We start from the raw sequence: 22,714 nt of genomic DNA, 5'->3' as shown, positions 1-22,714 counted from the left end.
GCCACAGTAGAAATCTGACTACAAGTGAGACATGCAACATCTTTGAGGGGATGACATCACTACTTCATTGCAGAAATACTGCTGTGGTTAAAAGTTAATAAATTGATGTTGGATTATTGTTCTAAACAAAATACGTCACTTTAGTGGAAGGTTACACATTACAAGTATGAGTGGAAGCATTCCAGTGTTTTATGAGCTCTACCCACACATGGTAGTCAGTGCTGTATTCAAACCACCTACCTAACTAACTACACATTCTAGAGACTACTATATGAACTGCAAGTGCCAGAGGAGAAGTCTGACTTCCATAATGTGAGAGTGCACTTTAGAAAGAATGACCTCGTTGGTGTATTGTAGAGAAGATTTTATTTATTTATTTAACATTTGTTGACCAGGAAAGTCCGACTAGGACAGAGCCCATTTTCAGCGGAGGCCCAGGGAGAAACACTCACATGTCTTTGGAATGTGGGAGGAAACTGGGGTACCCTGAGGAAACCCATGCGAATGTAGGGAGGACATGCAGTCTCCACACAGAAGGCACCCCAGTCGAGAATCGAACTGGAGAACCTCTTGCTGTGAGGTGACAACGTTAACCACTGCACCAGTGTGCTGATGATCTGAAAGGTGAGATAAGTGGATGGTGGAGTCCTCTACCAGTTTAAAACATTTCTCTAGAGTGGAAATTGAGCTCATCTATGTTAGAGGACATGCTCACCTGACTCTATACATCTCCATCTCACACACACACACACACACACACACACACACACACACACACACACACACACACACACACACACACACACACACACACACACACACAATTCCCATGTTGAACATCAAACCTCCTATCTACCTAAATGGCAAAAATGAACCAGTCCAAAGCACAAGACAGAGAGTTTAATCAAAATACGCACAAATTCACTTGCTAAGTGCTTTCACCATTATACATGGCATCATCAGAGTAAGTGAACAACAACCATGCCATACATTAAATACACAGTCAATCACCTGAACAACCAATAGAAAATATGCATTGATTTAAATGGATGAATAAATAATTAGTTATCAAATACATTTGTCCACACACAATAGAACAGTATTGCCCAAATCTAATGTTATAAAAAATATCCTATCCACAATATATACATTTGTGTTTGAACATCCTTCAAAACAAGCACTTGAAAAATAAATAAATAAAAATAATACATGTTGGGATATAAAAATAACTATGTAACCCACTATTTACACTATATCTTATTAGCCCTGTCTTTTAAAATGGGTTTTAAAGAAATGTATTCATTCAAACCCGGTGGGGTAGTTGCATCAAGAATTATTTGCCATTTGTATTCCAATAATTCTACCTTCAGCCTTTCATCCCCACCCCTCTCAAGTTGTGTCACCCTATCAATAATGAAGAAAATAAATGTCTTAAAATCCACACAATGTATGCTATGCATATATAGTGCATTGTGTGTGTCCATATTTTTTATTGCCCTCTGGTGTTCTGCAATCCTGTCTTTTAACCTACGGACAGTTTTGCCCACGTAGAATGCATTGCAGCTAACACAAGTGGCAATATATACCAACTTTTGTGTGTTGCAACTACACCTATCAGGGCACCCCAGTGTCTTAATATAATTGGACACCAACACATAAGGTCCTTCATTAATATACCTACAAAATTTACAGGTTCCACATTTGTACATTCTGGAACACTTGTAAGTGGTTCTGTTTCCCTCCAAAATTTCTTTGATATTTTTTCCCCTAGAATATAATATTTTGGGGAAATTACCCAAATCATTTTTCATGGTTTCATTAAATACTGTAGCCCATGTTTTTTTCACTAATTCAACAACTCCACTAGTTTGACTATTATATTTCAATACTAGTGCCCAGCCTTCTAAGGTATTCATCTTTTGAAATGTATCATTGTCATTACCCCTTAAAATGGGTTTGTATATACTCCGTCTCTTCTCCAAGACTTCCTTCCTGATTTTTAACAACATCTTTAAGGGATATCCCCTGTCTAAAAAGAAGCCAGTGAGGGTGTACACCTCTTTAATGCAAGTGTCATCATCACTCACAAGCCTGGAAAGTCTTACCATTTGGCCCTTCACTATTCCTCTTTTATGATATTATGGGTGATAACTATTGCAATGTAACAAGGAGTTGCTATGGGACGTTTTCCTTAATATGTTACTGTGTAGAGTGTTAGCAGATTTGGTCAATTTGATGTCCAAAAACTCTATTTCATTTTCATCCCACTTGTTAGTAAATCTAAAAAAAGTTGCTGTGTTATTTAAATATTCAACAAAGGATATAGCTTCATCCTCACTGCCCTTCCAAAGTATTAGTATATCGTCTAAAAAACAGTTGCAGAGAGCAATCTTGTCATTATATGTTGAACCATATATATATTCTTCCTCCTAGTATAGGAGGACCAGGTTAGCAAATCCAGTGTTACATTTTGCCTCCATTGCCACTCCTGAAATTTGTTGAAAGGTTTCCCCTTCAAATGTCACAAAATTGCTCTTTAAAACCATTTCCATACATGATGTCATCATATTAATTTTAGCAGCATTAAACTTACCACTTCTGACTAAACTTTGGGTAAAATACTCAACCCCTACATCTTGTGGGATTACTGTGAATAGGTTAATGACATCTATAGTCAAAAAAGACCAATCAGTGCCGTCACTGGAAAGCCCATCTAGTCTATTTAGACAGTGCCAAGAATCTTTCAAAATATGTGGAACCCCAGCCACAACCTTTTGGCGCCTCTCGTCCACAAAGGCAGCCAACAGTTCAGTCTTAGAACCCTGAGAAGAAACTATGGCTCTAAAACGGGGATCTCTAGTGCCCTTGTGGATTTTGGGATACCAAAAATGACAGGTGTGACTGGGTGGTCCACATTCAAAAAATTTAATTCTCTTTCAGACAATGCCCCCTGATACAGGGCATCTAGAAGAAACAAGTCAATTTTACGATATGCTATATGCAGTTCGTTGGTAGATACCCTGTGGTAGGTCATGTGGTCACCCAATATTGCCTGCATCTTAGCTATATAATCAAATTTGGACATCATGACCACTCCGCCACCCTTATCGGGTTTCATAATTCTCAAATCTTTGTTAGCTAGCTCAAATAAAGCATCTCTTTCCTGTTGAGACAAATTCAAAGCATAATTTGCCCCACGTTCAGTATTAATCATGTTCTTAATTACCATGACACATAATTTCTTAAATGTAGACACATCCTTGTTACAGGGGGGTATAAATACATTCTTCCTTTTTAAACACCCCACATTGTTTTGATCACCAATAACACTATGATTGTCCTTAAAGTAAAGGGCCAAGTTTAACTGTCTAACAAACATTTTAACACTGGTAAGCACATCAACTATATTCGTTCTAAAATTAGGTACAAATGAAAAACCTTTTATCAGAACAGCATGATGGACTTCTTTGATATCAAAGGCACTGTAGTTGTAGATACTGAAATTAGATTTGGTGAAAATTTTACACTGTGACAACAAATTCTTGTTGCTGAGATATAATTCATCATACATAGTGGGAGATGAAGAAAAAAAGGATGACATTTCCCCTAAATCACAGTCAAAGTCAATATCAAAGTTATTTAATATCTCCTCCTGCTGTTGTTGGTGTTGTACCATTGTTTGTTCCAACGGTTGTTGACCCGTCGCTGTCCCTGATAGTTTGTATCAGGACCATAGTGCTGATTGTTTTGTGTCCCTTCCCTCTTGTTCTGTAATCAAGCAGATCTCCTCAGTGGTGGATACTCGTTTAAAAAAGCATCAGATGTAAATGCACCATTGTCCGGCCCAACATCCCTGTTGACAAAATCATCATTAGCATTTATACTATCATCATAATTTCCATGACTGTGTTTAACAAAACCATAGGCCCGATTATATTTATAATTATCTATATCCCTGGTTAATTTTTTAATTTTCTTTTGTATACTTTTCTCAAGATATTTGTAATGTTACTTAAAACATCATGGTAACCTTGTACATTTTAAAAAAACAATAAATCCCCCACAATGCTTTCATTAAGTTTAACAATTTCTTTCTCAAGAATACCTATCTTGTTATCATTATTTTTGACAATAATATCTAACATTTGTAGACCTGCCTTGTTAAACAGATCCACCAATTCTTTATAAGCTTGTGTCCCTTGGTCTTTGCCATTTGGAAGTTTCCAAATCCTCAGTCCCTTAGGAACTTGTTGTAAAGCAATAGATTTAGCCAAAAATGCATTGACCAACTGCAACGCCCTATATTTTCTACATTTGGTCCCAAATATATCTAATTGCTGTTTAACAATTAGTTCCAAAGCTTTACCTTCCTTTGAAGCAATAAAATCAAAAACGGGACCTTGAAACCACCGTTTAAAATCATCACCAACATTGTTGCTGCTGTTACAGTTCTGTTTTTCGCCTGTAACAAGGCTGTGTCTACATTTGAGAAATTATGTGTCATGGGAATTAAGAACGTGATTAATACTGAATGTGGGGAAAATTATGTTTTGAATTTGTCTCAACAGGAAAGAGATGCTTTATTTGAGCTAGCTAACAATAAAGATTTGAGAATTATGAAACCCGATAAGGGTGGCGGAGTGGTCATTATGTCCAAATTTGATTATATAGCTAAGATGCAGGCAATATTGGGTGACCACATGACCTACCACAGGGTATCTACCAACGAACTGCATATAGCATATCGTAAAATTGACTTGTTTCTTCTTGATGCCCTGTATCAGGGGGCATTGTCTGAAAGAGAATTCAATTTTTTGAATGTGGAACACCCAGTCAAACCTGTTTTAAAAGACAGGGCTAACGGGATATAGTGTAAATAGTGGGTTACATAGTTATTTTTATATCCCAACATGTATTATTTTTATTTATTTATTTTTCAAGTGCTTGTTTTGAAGGATGTCCAAACATAAATGTATATATATAGGATATTTTTTATAACATTAGATTTGGGCAATACTGTTCTATTGTGCGTGGACAAATTCTGTGTTTAAAATTTATTTGATAACTAATTATTTATTCATCCATTTAAATCAATGCATATTTTCTATTGGTTGTTCAGGTGACTGACTGTGTATTTAATGTATGGCATGGTTGTTGTTAACTTACTCTGATGATGCCATGTGTAATGGTTAAAGCACTTAGCAAGTGAATTTGCACATATTTTGATTAAACTCTCTGTCTTGCGCTTTGGACGTGGTTCATTTTTGCCATTTACTAGTTCTGTACCCTGTAGGTATTTTCTTTGTGGTTTTCGTGTGATTTTTTTGAACCCTTCTATCTACCTAGTTAGACAATCTAGAGAGCACAGTATTAGTCACAAGCATCACATGAGATGTTTAACTGTTATGGTTAGACAGTGCCCTTTTGACATGATGACATTACCATTGTGTTGCAGAGAGGATATTTCTGTTAAAAGTGGGATAAGGTAGCTGTGTGCAAAATTAAATGTATTCTCCTCAGGGGAAGTGGACACAGCAACAAGCCTTATATATATATACAGATATATAATATATATATATATATATATATATATATATATATATATATATATATATATAGGAACACGTTATAATATCGAAATACTGAAATGTCGAATTTCAGTATCTCGAGACTATAAAGCCGAATGTTTACAGTAGCAAAAGTTCATAATCGCAAATTTGAATATCTCAAATTTGCGGTTATGACCTTACGCTACGTAATGTCCGGGATTGTGTGTTGATGGTGCGCGGGTCTGTGTGTGGATCTAGGTGTTATGTCAGGTAAGTGAATGTTCTGTAAGGGTTTTGAGTGGGAGTTAGAGTATATGTAAGTGTGCTGATATGTTTGATGTGTGTGTGAGGGACTGGAGAATGTGCGTGTGTGTTTGCTTTTGTTTCCTGTTTGTGCGATCTCGTCGTTAGTATATATAAGTCGGGGGTGTGGGGGGTGCAGGGGGGCTTGCTCCTCTGCTTATCTGTGTATGAGTTGTGTTTGTATGTAGTTTTGTTTGTTTATTTTGTGATGTGGGTGTTGTGGTGTATGTATGGTGTGGTGTGTGGTTTGTTCGGTGCTTTGAATTTTGCGGTTTTGGGCTCAGGGTTTTGTTGTTTCGGTGTTTTGTGGATTCGATTTTCATGGTTTTGAGATACTGAAATTCGATATTTCAGTATTTCGAGATTATGAAGTGAATCTATATATATATATATATATATATATATATATATATATATGTGTGTGTGTGTGTATGTGTATATTTATATACAAATATATATATATATATATATAATATTGATATATATGTGTGTGTGTGTGTGTGTGTGTGTATATACATACATATATATATATATATATATATATATAGGTCCCCTACGAAAGACCGAAAACCCACAAAACCGACGCCCATAATCCCGAGACTAAATACCCGAAAGACTAGAAGACCAACGACCACAAGCGTGAAATTCAAAATCGCGAACAATCAACACATATACAGTACACACATGAACATACACACAGTGTCCCCCCAAACCCAAACAAATAATCCTGCACTATAGTTAAGCAGCAGGGCAAGCCTCCCTGCACCAACCCATGTGGGGGGGGTGCACTCCCCCACCCCCCTACTTTAATATTCTAACTCAGAGATTGCACAAACACACACAAAAGGCAAACTCACACCCACGCATTACAGTCCCTCACACACACACACACACCACAGTCACAACACACACTAACACACACTAAAGCCCCTCACAAAGACACTTACACACAGATACTTACCTGAACCGCAACACCAGAAGCACTAACTCAATATCCCTTAACATTGGGATTTTGAATTTCGCGCTTCTGGTCTTTCGGTAATGTGGAGTATCGGGCTTCTGGTCCCGGTAATTTGTGCGTCGGGATTCTGAGCGTTCGGTCTTTCGTAGGGGACCCATATATATATATATATATGTATATATATATATATATATATATATATATATATATATATATATATATATATATATCAAACCCAAATGTAAATCCAGCACTCAAAAGCATAAGTGGAAAAATGACAAAAGCCAGCCAAATAGCGAAAGAACACTTTATCTTCTGTAAATACTAAGTTCAAATGAACAATGGTGTAAGCAGCATCAAAAACAGACCGGTTTCGCCCCCTGGTATCCTCAGTGTAGTACATTCCCCATCACACTAAAGTTTACTTAAATATCAGTGATTAAAGCTACAATACCATGTTAAATAATATTCACAGAAAACAAACTTTTTATGCCAGGACTAGATGTAGTACATGAATACAAAAGAAATACATAAAAAAATATATATTTATAACCTTATAATGAAAATATTGTTCACAAGTAGTGTATTTCCATATCACCAGTGTTCATTGAGCCGTGGCTTATATAAAGACCCTAAGTAATCCATAATCTTTCCTTCTTATCTAACAAAATGTGCTTTCTACTCTCACTCATGCCCCTACCTAAAACTGCATCTATCCCTAAAAAAACAAAATGTGCAGACTGATGAACCAAAACATGCTTAAATAATGCACTCCTCTGTTTTTTACAATTAATATCACTAAGATGTACAGCTATTCTACTTTTAAAAGATCTAGATGTTTGGCCTATATAAAACGCACCGCACTGACATATGGCCATATAGACCACCCAATTAGTACTACATGTTATTAAGGTTCGAATTTCATAGACCTTGGGGGTATTTATAGATGTAAAGGACTTAGTGATAGAAACCCTTTTGCAGTATATACACTGACCACAGCTATAGCTACCTTTAGGTGAACTTTCACCTTAACCTTTAAGTTTAGTGTGATGGGGTATGTACTACACTGAGGATACCAGGGGGCGAAACCGGTCTGTTTTTTGATGCTGCTTACACCATTGTTCATTTGAACTTGGTATTTACAGAAGATAAAGTCTTCTTTCGCTATTTGGCTGGCTTTTGTCATTTTTCCACCGATGCTTTTGAGTGCTGGATTTACATTTGGGTTTGCTATCTTAGTATGGTCCGTGCACCTAGTAGGCTGTGTGCACTCTTGCTTTTGGAGTTTTATATATATATATATATATATATATATATATATATCTATATATATATATATATATATATATATATGTGTGTGTGTGTGTGTGTGTGTGTGTGTGTGTGTGTGAATGTATATCTATATATATATGTGTGTGTGTGTGTGTGTGTGTGTGTGTGTGTGTGTGTGTGTGTGTATATATATATAAATAAATAAATAAATATATATATATATATATATATATATATATATATATATATATATATATATATATAGACACACACACACATATATATAGACACACATACACACACACACACACACACATGCTTTTCTCGCATTGAGCATCGAACTTCCTACCTATCTAGTTACACAATCTAGAGAGCAGATTATTAGTTGCAAGCACCACGGAAGAATTTAGAATTTAATCTTGTGAAAAAGCACTGCTGTAACTGGTAAAAATCCACTGTTTGGAACAGATGGTACTGTGCATCACAAGTTCTGGGACAGAGACATATGTGTGGACAAGACAAAGTAACAGTACTGTGATTGTCCCATGTAATGACATACTTCTCTACTAAGATTTATACACAGTCTTTCATGTACATTGCATTACTGAGAGGGAGATGTAGCTGATTCACATTATGGGATGCTATGTGAATCACAGTTATAAACCCGTGGATTATCAATCTGACTTTCCTGCCACTTCATTCCAGGATGATTGCACACTTGTCTTGTCTCATGCTTTCACAATATGCATTGACAAGGCAAACAGACACTTCCTACATAGGACAGCGCACTGCAGAGTAACAAGGATGGATTATGTGTGAATAGATCAAGGCAAACAGACACTTCCTACATAGGACAGCGCACTGCAGTGTAACAAGGATGGATTATGTGTGAATAGATCAAGACAAACAGACACTTCCTACATAGGACAGCGCACTGCAGAGTAACAGGGATGGATTATGTGTGAATAGATCAAGGCAAACAGACACTTCCTACATAGGACAGCGCACTGCAGAGTAACAAGGATGGATTATGTGTGACTAGATCAAGGCAAACAGAAACTTCCTACATAGAACAGTGCACTGCAGAGTAACCGGGTTGGATTATGTGTGAATAGATCAAGGCAAACAGACACTTCCTACATAGGACAGTGCACTGCAGAGTAACAAGGATGGATTATGTGTGAATAGATCAAGGCAAACAGACACTTCCTACATAGAACAGCGCACTGCAGAGTAACAGGGATGGATTATGTGTGACTAGATCAAGGCAAACAGACACTTCCTACATAGGACAGCGCACTGCAGAGTAACAGGGATGGATTATGTGTGACTAGATCAAGGCAAACAGACACTTCCTACATAGGACAGCGCACTGCAGAATAACAAGGATGGATTATGTGTGAATTGATTAACACAGTTACAAGTATAACCATTTAATCAACTGAATTAATTGAGCCAACATCACTCTGAAATCAAGATAACTTGCTCTCTATATTCAGTATAGCCATACAAATGTTGTACAACCTAAACAAATAATTTTGTTGTGTTTTTTTTTTTTTTTTACTTTTTCCAGAAGTGCTGTGCTGCCAAGCAGAATTGTACTGCTGATGGCAAAGTATTAGTGCATTCATTATCATAAACTGAGGTGTTGAACTTGGAATGGGAATTACAAGCAGATTATGGTACTGTTTGCTGATTTTAATACAAAGAAGCATTATACCCATACAGTCATTTGTGAACCTGCTGGAATAAACAACTGATGTGTTATGGTGATATTTCATGTTTCATGATTTACACATTTGTTATGACAGTTGCATTTAGTCAATCCTTATATTAATGCTACAGGTGTATTATGAAAACATGAGGGACCAGACATGTTATTGCTGTTGGAAACATGGTTTCTGGAAACATTCTGGAATCAGAGGTTTATTGGATGGCACAGAAGTGGTGGGAAGAGGTGGACAGTTGGTGACAGGAATACACATACAGAATAATAATACATTTTTATTTAACATTTGTTGACTGGGAAAGTCCGACTAGGTTTCACAGCTCCTGTTTTCAGTGGAGGCCTGGGGAGAAATGCTCCAGAAGCATGTCTATAGAATGTGGGAGGAAACCGGAGTACCCAGGGAAAACCCACGCGAATGCAGGGAGAACATGCAAACTCCACACAGAAGGCACCCCAGCCAAGAATCGAACTGAAGAACCTCTTGCTGTGAGGTGACAGCATTAACCGCTGCACCACTGCACTGCCCATTACTGCATGTTTCATTTCTGCACCTGTGTCTGTTATCTTATTGTTTGCTTTTTCAGCATAATTATTCAGGCAAGATCTGTACAAGACAGGCTTCACAATAGGGAGCAAGAACATTAATACAGCAGCAGGATAATGGTGTGTTAAGGAAAGTGTAACCAATGTTTACAGGCACAGGAGTCATACAGAACATTCAAAAACATTTTTGCATATATCTGGATTTGAACCTTGAGAGCATTCCAAGAAAAAAAAATACCCGAGTGTTATCTAAGTACACCACATAGGAAGCAACCTTTAAAGCAGGAAAACTGCAACACCAAGAAAACATCAGTTTGGGACAAGAATGTGATACAAAAGAACTTGAGCAAGAGGGGTATATAAATATTTGAGAATAAAACATGAACAAATATGAATAAAACGTAGTTAAGAATACTTTAGAAGATGTAAATTAATCCTGAAAACAGAGTGGACATCTAGGAACAAAATCCAGGCTATAAACCAGTTTGCTCTTCCTGTCCTAACATACAGTTTTGGAGTGACTGACTTGGCCCAAAATGTGTTGGATAGATTAGACAGACTAACAAGAAGGATGCTTCATGCTCACCAAATGATTTATAAAAATAGGTGTATACCAAGATTATATATTCCGCGTTCTGAAGGTAGGATGGACCTCCTTGAAATTGATTACATGTATAGATCTACAATTATGGGATTTCACACATATCTACTGACATCACAAGACCCAAACATAGTGAAAGTTTTGAAACATGAGGAAAATGAATCTAAGATTACTTCTCTGCTCAGTCTAGCAGAAGCATATGGGCATCAGGCAGGAATGGAAATCAAACGAGAAGTAGAAAAAATCAGGCAGCAACTAAATGTGCCAAATAGCAAAAGAAAGAATATAAGGTGAAGGACCAGATGAGAAGGCAAGAAATATGGAAAAAGCATAAAGATAGTTGCAAGTATAGAAAACTTCTGGAAGAACTTCATGTTGATCAGGAATGAATGCAGGATGGTTAAGAAGAGGCAAATTCAAACCAAGAGATGAAAGGTTAATGTTGGCGGCCCAAGATAGTGGGTTATGTACATGCTGGTTTACAAAGTCTATTGAACATGTGGAAGAAACAGACAAATGTAGGTTTTGTAAAACTGAATTGGAAACATTTGCACACCTTGTTGCTGGTTGTGACATACTAATGGCAGAAGAACTGTATACTAAAAGGCATAATAATGTGGCAACACTGTTGCACTGGGGATTGTGCAAACATTTATGGTACTGAAGTGGCCGAAAAACACTGGAAACATTAGCCACAAAGCATCATAGAAAATGATGAAATCTACATCACATGGGTCACCTTTTACCAGCAGTTCAAAAGATAGATGCCAGAAAACCGGATATAGTGGTCCATAAAAGAAGACAAAAGTAGCATTGATCATTGAAATTGCCACACCCATTGACTACAGTGTGTTGCATACAGAGAAACACAAAGTTATAAAATGTCAGGATTTGCAAGCAGAAATGAGAGCAATGTGGAAGAAAGATACCCAGATAGTTTCAATAGTAGTAGGAGCAATGGGTCTTATAAAAAAGACTCTGCAATCGTATTTAGACATGTTACCAATACTTGTAACCCCATATGAATTGCAGAAGGAGTCATTATTGCGCACATTGCTGGTGCTGCGAAGAGCACTTCTGGCTGACATCAATGATTGAAACAATACTAATTTCATGAACTTTAATTGTACTTTGACTTAGGAACGGGGACCATTCCCGTCATGGTATTAGAAATTAAAAAAAAGAAGTCATACTTCACAATGTTCCTGAGTGACAGCCGATTGCAGGAAACACAAATGTATGTGTTCATTTTCATTATTCTCCTAACTGTAAGCTGTACATTCCACTCTTCAGCTTATTGAAAAGTAAATTGAACAGACTATGCATAGCCAAGTACAGCAACGTGGAGAGCGGCAGACAGTAATGTGACCAAAGGCAAAAACTCACAAAATATTGCCATAAGCTGTGTAATACCATTTAGCCTTAGTTGAAGTTGGTGCTCGGTGTGAGACATTGCACAAATGGAGGTGGAACACTAATGACACAGAAAGGAGAAGAGACATAGACAGGGTGAGAGGGAAGCAGAGACAAGGAAGCTTATGAAGACGCAGGATAATGGTGCCTCATAATATGTAGCCAACAGCTAGTGCACTAAAATCAGTCAGTAACATTTAGCCAATGCCTGGCTTCGAACCCTTCACAGTACTCAAAAATCTGTCTATACATTGGAGCACTATCTCATCATGCCTCGAAGGAACTAGTACTCTGCACATTGTAAATGCAATTGAAGCATATGGATTCCTTGGCATACACATTGGCGGTACTTACATCAACTATCACTAAAGGTGTGAAATGTGGCGGTGAGAATTGCCATGTGTGTGCAAACATTTGACACATTGCAGTGTTCAACAATGAAATGCTTAATGGCTTGGGCTGTAATCCTTAGTGTTTGGAAGGATAAATAGGATGAATTGTGACCTATGTTGATGTTGGGATTTACACACTGTTAAATTTGTTTTTTACTGGCTTAGAATGGAACCCATGGGATAAACATGCAAACATTGAAATGTAGCCTATTACTTCTCATTGCCACAGGAGAACTTCCTTTTAAGCATGCTAATTAGAGATACTCTAATGTCAGAATGGATGGAGATCTACTTCAGAGAGGCCTTTATGTGTGTGACTTTAAGTAGTCCTGGGAATGCATTCCTGTGTAAAACTCTGTATTTCTGTTTGTAAATATATTTCAGATGGATGGAGTTGTCTGACCTGATTAATACAAGTTGGGGTATATTATGTATATATGTCACCAGATACACTGCTCTAAACACATAGGGTATGTGAGGAGTCATGATGATAAAACTGTTGTGCCCATCATAATAATGCAAGTGCATTTTAAATTAAATTAAATCATTGTCATGTTTAAGAAACTGTACCCGCTAAATATAAAAGTTTAGTTATGCAAGCATTAGTGATACATTGCTTACAAGAAATCTGTTTATCATTCTCATCTGTCCCAGTTTTACATTCCTAATCAAAATGTTGTGAGAAATTTGATTCTGACACCCTTTGTAAAACTCTTTTAGCTGGATTTGAAATATTAATCACCTGTGTTATTTATCTAAAGTCACTGCACTTACAACTTGTGCTACAGACATTGGAAAATTCCACCTGTCACTTATCTGTCAGTACTGTACAGAGTGCTGATGGCTGCATAATATCACCAGGCTGGTTTGAGCTACAGAAGGCAGCCTACACTATTTTTTTTTCACTTTTTTTTCCTCGGGCAGTTAATCGTGTTTGTGCACTGCCAAGCAGGTCATAAATGTAAAAGGCATTAGAAAAAAAATATGAAAGAGAAAAAAAGCTGATAGTATAACAATTTCAATCAGTTGGTATGTCTAGCAATGACCAGAGCAAAAAGTGCATTACAGTGACACATTCATCCTTCTCACATATCCATGCAACATCAGAAATATACTTTGTGAAACATATTATCAAACTTGTAGTTAATGACCAATAATGTGAAAGTGGACAGACAACAGCTCACATGCTATTAACAATACTGCAAATAATTTAGTTTTTATACAACAACACAATAATAAAAATAAATGGGTGGAAATATGTATTCTTACCTCTGTAAAATTGTGTGTGTTTGAATCCTGCATCCCTTTTTCTCAGTTCACTTTAATTACACAGTGTATCATAGGGTTAGCCGCGGTGGTGCAATGGTAGCTTTGTTGCCTCACAGCAAGAGGTTCTGTCCGGTTTGATTCTCAGCTGGTGCGCTGTCTGTGTGGAGTCTGCATGTCCTCCCCGTGGTCGAGTGGCATTCAAAAGACATGGGTAGAATGGGCGTGCCTTCACTGAAGGTTGGGCATTGAGCTGGCACCTCCACACTTGTAAAAAATCTACTGCCAATCATTAGCGGACCGGAGTTCCACTGTGGCGACCCCTAACCGGGAAAAGCTGAAAGAAAAACAACAACAACATCATAGGGTCAATTATCTTAGAAGTGGAATTTATTCACTAAATACTGTCCAGACTGCTCATGTACATGCACCATTGACAGGCATATTTGCACAACATACAGCACCCTGAACTACATTTTTCACTTTTTTTTCCTTTGGTAGTAAACCCTGTTTGGCATGCAAATACAGATTATAAATTTAAAAACTACTTGTTGAGAATAATTGAAATATGATCTCTAAACAGGATTTAAACACTGCATCATCTCTCTTATTTCTCTTAATTCACTTCAGCTTCATTTACACCTTGGCATCTGTCATGTGCATTCTTTAAAGTAATTCTTATCCAGGGTGCTGACAGCAGTGCATCCATGCCAGGCTTATTTGTGGTACTGAAGGCAAGCCAAATGAAAGTTTTCACTTTGTTCTTTAGTGACGAAACTTCATTGCACACTGCCAAGCAGCCCACAAATGCAGTAGGCAATATTAACTAAAAAAAATTATAAAAATTGTTTTGGATAACAATTTAAAGGAACACATAATGAATCAAAATGTATATCTAGCAATGAGCAGAGTTACTAGTGTGTTACATTGACACATTCAGCATTCTTACATCTCCTTGCTGGAACACTACTATCATTTATGCCACACAATATCAGGACTTTAGGTAATGTCATGGGAATAGAAAATGGAACATTGAACAGCAGAAATGCTTTAATTTTTCACACAGCACAGAATTAATGATGACACCTTTTCAAATGACATATCTGTCTGTCAGGTTTACTCACTACAGACATTACTTGAGTTTCCCACAGCAACACATTCATACACCAAAATGACTGTCATTATTTATTATGACCTCCTGCCATAAAATGATCTGTAAACAGGTTTCAAACCATGTATCACCTGTACTGCTTCTCTCAGCTCAGTACATTTACACCTTACGCCACAGAGATAGGTATGTGACAGCTTGAATTTCTTCACTCAATACTGTCCAGAGTGCTGAGAAAAATGCACCAATGCCAAACTCAATTGCACTACTGATGGCATTCCAAATTAAATGTTTTGGTTTTTGCCCTGGAAAGTGAACTGCCATCCACTGCTACTGACCACTTCCAGTCAATGGAGCACAATGCCAAGTGGAACATAAAGGAAAAAAAACATTTTGAAATAAGTACTTTAAATATACATGTGATGTTTCCTCAACTTAAATTTGCAACAGTAACCTGTATGGATTTGAACTATCAAACCAGGGTATTTAGAACAATCATTTCAGATTATTTTCCACATTTGTCACTGACAAAGACATATATTAGCAATATTTTGATACACTCAAAATGTGACATTTTATCAAGTCACATTGAAAGTGCAACAGAAACAAGTTGTGAAAGTTGTACTTTCTCATTTGTCAGTAAATGTCTGGATGATTGGGATACTGGCAATAGTTAGGATACCCATGTCCTTACACAGTAATGCAAACACTGCAGCTGTATTCCTCATTCTTTATGGTTCCTTATTGTGCATCATTCCCTTATGTATGCTTTCTTAACAGGAATGTGATCTCATTTATACTGCATATGGTATCTGTGTATATCTTATATCTTTGCTATATCTAGAGCCAGCAATAAGTGTGAGTTAGATGATACAGTACAAGAGAGAGATAGAGGAGGATGTTTGTGGGTGGGGGGGATTCAAATGCTAAGCACATTTTTGTATGAGATGATTCTTAATCTGTAGATGTAAAGGTAATTGTTCTCTGTTTCTTTTTTCATTTGCATTGTGATCGTTTTCAGACTTCTTTCCTCTCTTTTCCTTATATACAGGGATATCTAGACTGAAGTCTGCAAGACCACCTGCACATGGTAAGCACACATTTTTTATTGTTATTACTGTATATATTGTAGATTTCGATCTAACTGAGACCAATATTTGTATTGCTTTAGCATGTATTGTAGTTTAGAACATCTTTCTTATAACAACATTTTGATGATTTTCATTTCGTATTTCTCTCTTTGTTGTATTTATTGCTTGTTAACATAGGTGATCTTGACAGTGGCACTGTGGAAATCCTACTACCTGATGTCAGAGTATAGGTAGCCTCTGATGATGGTGATGATGAAAAGGCACAGTCTGGGGAGTCCCACATCCTCAGTCCATATTTTAGACACAGTCAGTATGCTTATGCATACCCATGACGGAGAACCTTGTGAAACAGAATAGGTTGAGGGTGACGCAGTTCATCAGGGTAGTGTGGTTACTGCAGTTGGAGAGCTGGTTGATTCTACATGTAGCCATTGTGAGGGTGATATGTCACACAGGATACTTAGTGGTGGTGCTTAGAGAAGGCCTGCTGCCCACCCTCCTGATGCTGGTGTGTCATTAGGTGCCACCAGACATATATGCAGGAAAGTAATGGAGGTACAGGTATGTCCAGGACAATAATGGAGGCACATTCCACCAGGGCTGTGGAAGAGAGTTTGAGTACTAAACCATTTGCATTTTGACATGTGTGATTCCCTGAACTGTGTAGGTGACTCCTTGGTCAGGATGAATGACACAATAGATTGGGCAGTGTCTGTGATGGAACATCTGCTGGGGGAGGGTGAGCATCTATGTGGCCAGAGAACTGCTGCATCTTCTGGTGTTAGCAGACATGGCCATGACAGATCCTGCTTCTGTAGCGCCACTCCTTTCACAGCTCAGTCGATGATTGCAGTGTCCACACTCAGACATGGTACGCTATGGGTTCGTGACTCTGGGCGTAATCATGAGGAGAGTTCATCCAGCAGACCTCATTCATGTACAGGTAGCACTCCAACTTCTAGCCAGGGCTGTGGAAGTAGCAGTGCAACTCCTGGCAGAAGTAGTTCTCATGGTTGGGGGAAATGTGACTGAAGTGATTACTCTACCATGCACGGCTCACACCTGTCTGAGATACCAGGATGTAGTGCTAGCACAGTGCTTGATTGTGTTCATGCAGACACACACACACACACACACACACACACACACACACACACACACACACACACAAACATCACTGGCCCATACCACTTCACATACATGTATAATGCTTAACAGTATTATTTAGATAGCTTACATCTCTTGTTACTTGCCCTGACCACTGTACACTTTAATAAATACACTTGTTTCTTACTCGCACACACTCACTTCTTTGGTGTCAGCCTTGTCCTTCTTACACCCCCAACCATCTGTGAAAATTATGATGACTCTGCCCTGCCATTTTCAAATATTTGTGACTTAGAGTTGCCATATGTCGCTTGCTCACAATGGATAGCTACTGCTTGCTTACCCCCAAGCTTGCTTTTTTCAATATGTAATGTAGAAGAAAAGTTTTGGTTTCTTGTTACTACTCATTTGTAAATGATTGTTTATATAATTGCTGAACCTCATTTTACTTAGTTTTGTAAGTAAAGTAGTTGAAACAGTAGGTACTTCAGTCTTTTTCCTTCCTATACTTATACAAAGATGGTATAATTGACCTGTTCCATGGTTTATAGACAGTGGTCAAGTGAAATGCTCAATGCACAGCACTCGGTAAAATTGCAAACAGTCACTTAAGCTATTACTGACATAAATGTGCACCTCAGACAAATGCTGTAATTAGGGTGATATACATAGTTTATATGAGACTACTCAGTTATGTAACAATTTTTTTCTTACTGGCTCAACATTTAACTTGTCATTACTGCAGGTACAAATTGTGTCTTTGGGGGTTGTCCCATTTGATGCTATTAGAACACAGCCATTACATGGTTAATTAAAGGCTGTGGAGTTTGACAGGCAACAGTTGCCATATTTGAGATTGCATGGGATCTTAGACTTTGACCTAGGTAATAAGTGTGTGTGCTGTCCTTTGCCTCTTAGCCAGATCCAGGGCAATACTGTACATGTCTCTGTCTGCCAGCTCCATCTGCATTTACTGGTTCTCCGTCAGTCTTCATCTAAAGACTGCTGCTGCTGGCCCTGCCTGTGGTCCTTGAAACTATGGCCCTGTCCCTTGCTGTCCTTGTTGAAGCTGTTTCCTGAGAATCATATTGTGTAACATGGCACAGACTATGAGTATTGGTGTGGAGTTGCAAGGTTGTACTGCAGAGCACCTCCTGATGTGTCTAGACAATGGAACCTTGATTTGAGCAATCAAAACACACAATCTATGATATTTCTGTTTAGAGCATGGGCCTGGTTGTATCTTTACTTGTTGAGGTTGCGTGGGTTTCTCATGGGTGTCATGATCCAGTGTTCCATGCATAACCTACATCCCCCACTAGATGCCCTTGTGGAAGGTCACTCCTAGCAATCCTGGTGCACAGCTTGCAAGTGTGCCATATGTGTGAGTTGTGAAAGCTTCCTGGGTTACTTGTACAGACATTGTAAATGTTCCTTTGGGCATTCCAGACAACCTGACAGTTTATAGAGTGGTATTCTTTTCTGTTGATGCATTTTTTTTCCTGTTCACCAGGTGGGGCTTTTTTTTATGTGTGTGCAATCTATGGCTCCCAACACTTCAGGGAAGTGTACTATTGCATAAAATTCCATCATGGTTCTTGCTGCCTCCTTTGGTGTGTGCGGAAACAGATGTGATCCCTTGTACATTGTAGCACTGCATTTAAAAACTTATGTAATATTCTAGAGGATGATGCCTGTGACATCCCTAATATACCCCCTGTGGATCTCTGGAAAGTACCAGTAGATAGTACACATAATGCAGCACATACTTTTGTTTCCACTGGGATAGATTCTCCACGATTTCCCTGGGACTTGAGGTGGGGGCAGCAGAGGTTGCATATTTCAAAGTCAAAGTCAAGTCAAAGTAAACTTTATTGTCGATCAGATATATACAGCAGTGCAAGCTGAATGAAATTACATTGTTTTTGTCCCCGTGCAAGACATAACAATGAACACATAGTTTGAATGACAGACTAATGCAGATACAGTAATAATTAAAAGATTAACAACACAATAAATTACCACAATTGGAAAATAAGCCATTAGACAGTATTATACTAGTAGGTATTGCAAGACTATGACTTCACATTGTGATTGCTTAGAATATTGCACTTCATCAGTTGTAGTATGATATATTCTGATAGTTCACATTGTATATGTATAGAGTGGTGACTCAGTCCTGACTATAGCACATTCAGGAAGTAATAAAATAAGAGATCAGGCTAACTGTATCATTTATTGAAGCAATTTGCCAGAATGATTACTATAGCTGATACTTCACAGCAAGTAGCATATTGATCTAATTATTCACTGTCATGCCTGGCATTCAAGTTCATCAGCCTTATGGACAGAGGGAAGAAGCTCCTGTTCAGTCTATGTTTTGCAGTGTAAGCTGCAATACCACCTGCCTGAGGCAAAGTGGAAGTACATACCATGGGCAGGATGAGTGGGATCACTTATTATCTTCCTACCCTTCCCACACACTGAGTCTTGTGCAGATCATCCATGGTTGGGAGTGAGGAACCAATGATTTTTTCCACTGTCCTCACTACCTTCAGGAGAGCCTTGCGGTCAGGTGCTTTGCAGTTTCCATACCAAACTATGATGTTGTTTGAGAGGATGCTTTCGACAGTCCCCCTGTAGAAGGCTTTGAGGATGGATTCAGACAGGTTTGCCTTCCTCAGTTTCTATAGGAAGTGCAGACATTGTTGTGCTTTCTTCACTGTGTGGCTAATATGAGTTGACAAGGATAGGTCATCTGAAATGTATACCCCCAAGAACTTGGTGATGTTATGTTGTCCATTTCGCCTTCCTTCTTTCTGGTTGGGTTCGGAGCCGATCTCGGCTCTGACTTGGCCACTTCTAAAGCTTGAAGAGTCCTTACTGACTCGTGGCTAGCCCCTTATCCCAGCATGCCTAGCGGTAGCTACCCAGATCTCATTTGCCGCTTGCAAGCGTCGAGATTGTCTTCTGCTGGCTCACGCTAAGTAGTGATTTTTTCTATCAAAATTGCATTTGTCAAAGGCTAAATTTTATTAGAGTTAGTGTTTACTCCTTGATTTATCACCCCTATCCTTGTTGTTGTCTTTTTGCTGTTGTTAGGCCATCATTTTCTCTCAGGCCTTTTCCTGTTTGTATTGTTGTTGTTGGCAGCCCCGTTTTCTTGAGGGTTATTCTCTTTTCCTGTTACCCCTTCTTGCCACCTAGGGAGAAGCTGTTTTAGTTAGAGGCCCCTTTGGGAGCAGTAGCCATTTAACTTAGAGGCTACCCCCTTCTTTTTCTTCTTTCTTTTCGTTCTCTGTAAAAAAAAAAAAAACTTTAGTCTAGTACTGTTTTCTGTGGTTGTTAGAATGTCTAAAGAAAACCCTAAGCAGTCATCAGGGTTCAAAAAATGTGACTCATGTTGCCAGAAAAGGTCCCTTATGGATGGGCACACGAGTTGCGTGTATTGTCTAGGGATCGTCCACCTGCAGGCTTCATGCTCTGTTTGCCATGCCTTTAGTGCATGGGTTCTGCAGGAGAGATGCAATAAACTGATTTTGAGAGGGCTATTAAAACTCCAGGCTGAAATAGCATCGGAAACTTAGCCTTTAAAAAAATCAGATGAAAAACTGGGCATCTTTGTCGGCTTTATCTTCAATGCCAACAAAGTCTAGACTCAAACCTAATGAGTCTTCGAGCGGATGCTTAGCTCCGAAGAGTCTCTTTCTCCAGCGGCTCCATCGGTGATCTCGGAGCCATCCTGGACCCAAAAGAGATCGAGATCTCCTTCGCTGGACCTGGTGAGATCTGTACCTCAGTCTCCATTGTTGCAGTCAGTGGCAGGTAGCCACCGGTCCTCGGCCCACTCCTCTCGATCATCCAGGAGTTTATCGGATGATGATGTGGAGAGAGTGGTGAAGAGGCTGCTCAAGACACCGGTATTTGCCAAACTGTTGTCGAGCCCAGCCCAGAAGGAAGTGGCACCATTGTCCGAACCAGTCCTTATCTTGATTCCTCCTCCGACTGCATCCAGTTCAGAACCGGAGTGCGTGGAAGTAGTAGTAGTGGAACCATCATTTCCGACAACCCTTGTCTTGTTGGTTCCAACATCCACTCCGACCCTCTCAATAGTTCGCCCTGTTGAGGGGTCTGGATGCCGAGACTCTCTCGGCTCTGAGGGGGAAAGTGGCATCGGACCCTTGTCCGACCCCACTCTCCCTCTCAGAGCCTCGACGCAGGTGAGTTCAGCTCCCACATCAGCCTTGGAGCCATCACACTTGGTGCAGAGGAAGTCTCCAGGTTCCTTGGAACTGGATCCTCCCTCCGTTCTGGACCATGGTGCCTTTGAGATGATGAGGAGTGTGCTGTCTACTGAGACCGTTCCACCATCAGCTCCATTGGCTCTGTCACCATCAATACCGGTATCTGCCTCAGATCTTCCTCTCTGTCCCAAGCATAGGGAATCGATGCCCCAGGATACCTCACAGGGAGACCCCTCTTCTTCGAGACCTCACCTGAACATGCTTCAGAGGAGATTCCCAGGAAGAAAAGATGTAAGAGGAAGTATGTGGACTCCCCTGAGTCCGTCACTTCTGACATGGACTTGGATGACTTGGAAGGGTCCCCATGGTCCCCCTCTGAGGATGTCTCATTCTCGGACATCCTGGAGATCCTTAGGCAGAGGGGAAACTGGAAGTCCCTTGCCCCTTCTCAGGATGAGTCTGTGTACCCGGACATGTTTGGTTCCCAACCCTCCACCTCCTTGGTATCTCAGCCTTTCGACCCACTTTTGTCTGTAGTGAGTCGAAAGGTGTGGAGTGCACCAGAGACCATGGACCCCGTTCCGAGCAGGCCAAACAAGTTCATTACCACACCAGAGGACAAAATCCTTCTTTCTAAAGGCATGCCAGTTGATGATTGGTGGTGGCAGCAGCCACTAAGAAGTAACTCGCGGAGACGTCCTCTTCTATCCATCCACCAAACAAAGAGTCTAGAGCCATGGATAGATATGGGAAGTGTGTTTTGTCTTCTGCAACCTTTACTCTTCAGTTGCTGAACTACTTGACACATTTTACAAGATTTCAGAGGGATCTCCTTAAAGAGCTGGGAGATACCCTCCAGGATCCTACAGCTGAGGGAGCAGCTTCCAAGTCGGCTAACCAGCTTGTGACCCTAACCTCCATTGTTAACTCCTCCATGCGCCTGATTTCTGACATGGCAGATGGAGCGAGTAGGGCTGCAGGCACAGGAGTGGCCCTTCGTAGACACTCCTGGATGCACCTTTGTCAATTTGCAGAACTCTTCAAGTCCTACTTTACAAACCTCCCCCCCTTTGATGGCAAGGCCTTGTTCAGGCCGCGAGTTAGAGAGATTCTTACCAGGAGTGAACGAGATGAC

Source organism: Protopterus annectens, chromosome 14.part0, assembly GCF_019279795.1.
Source record: "Protopterus annectens isolate FY-2018-M chromosome 14.part0, PAN1.0, whole genome shotgun sequence".
Lineage (NCBI taxonomy): Eukaryota > Metazoa > Chordata > Ceratodontiformes > Protopteridae > Protopterus > Protopterus annectens.
Note: the sequence above shows the minus strand (reverse complement) of the source record.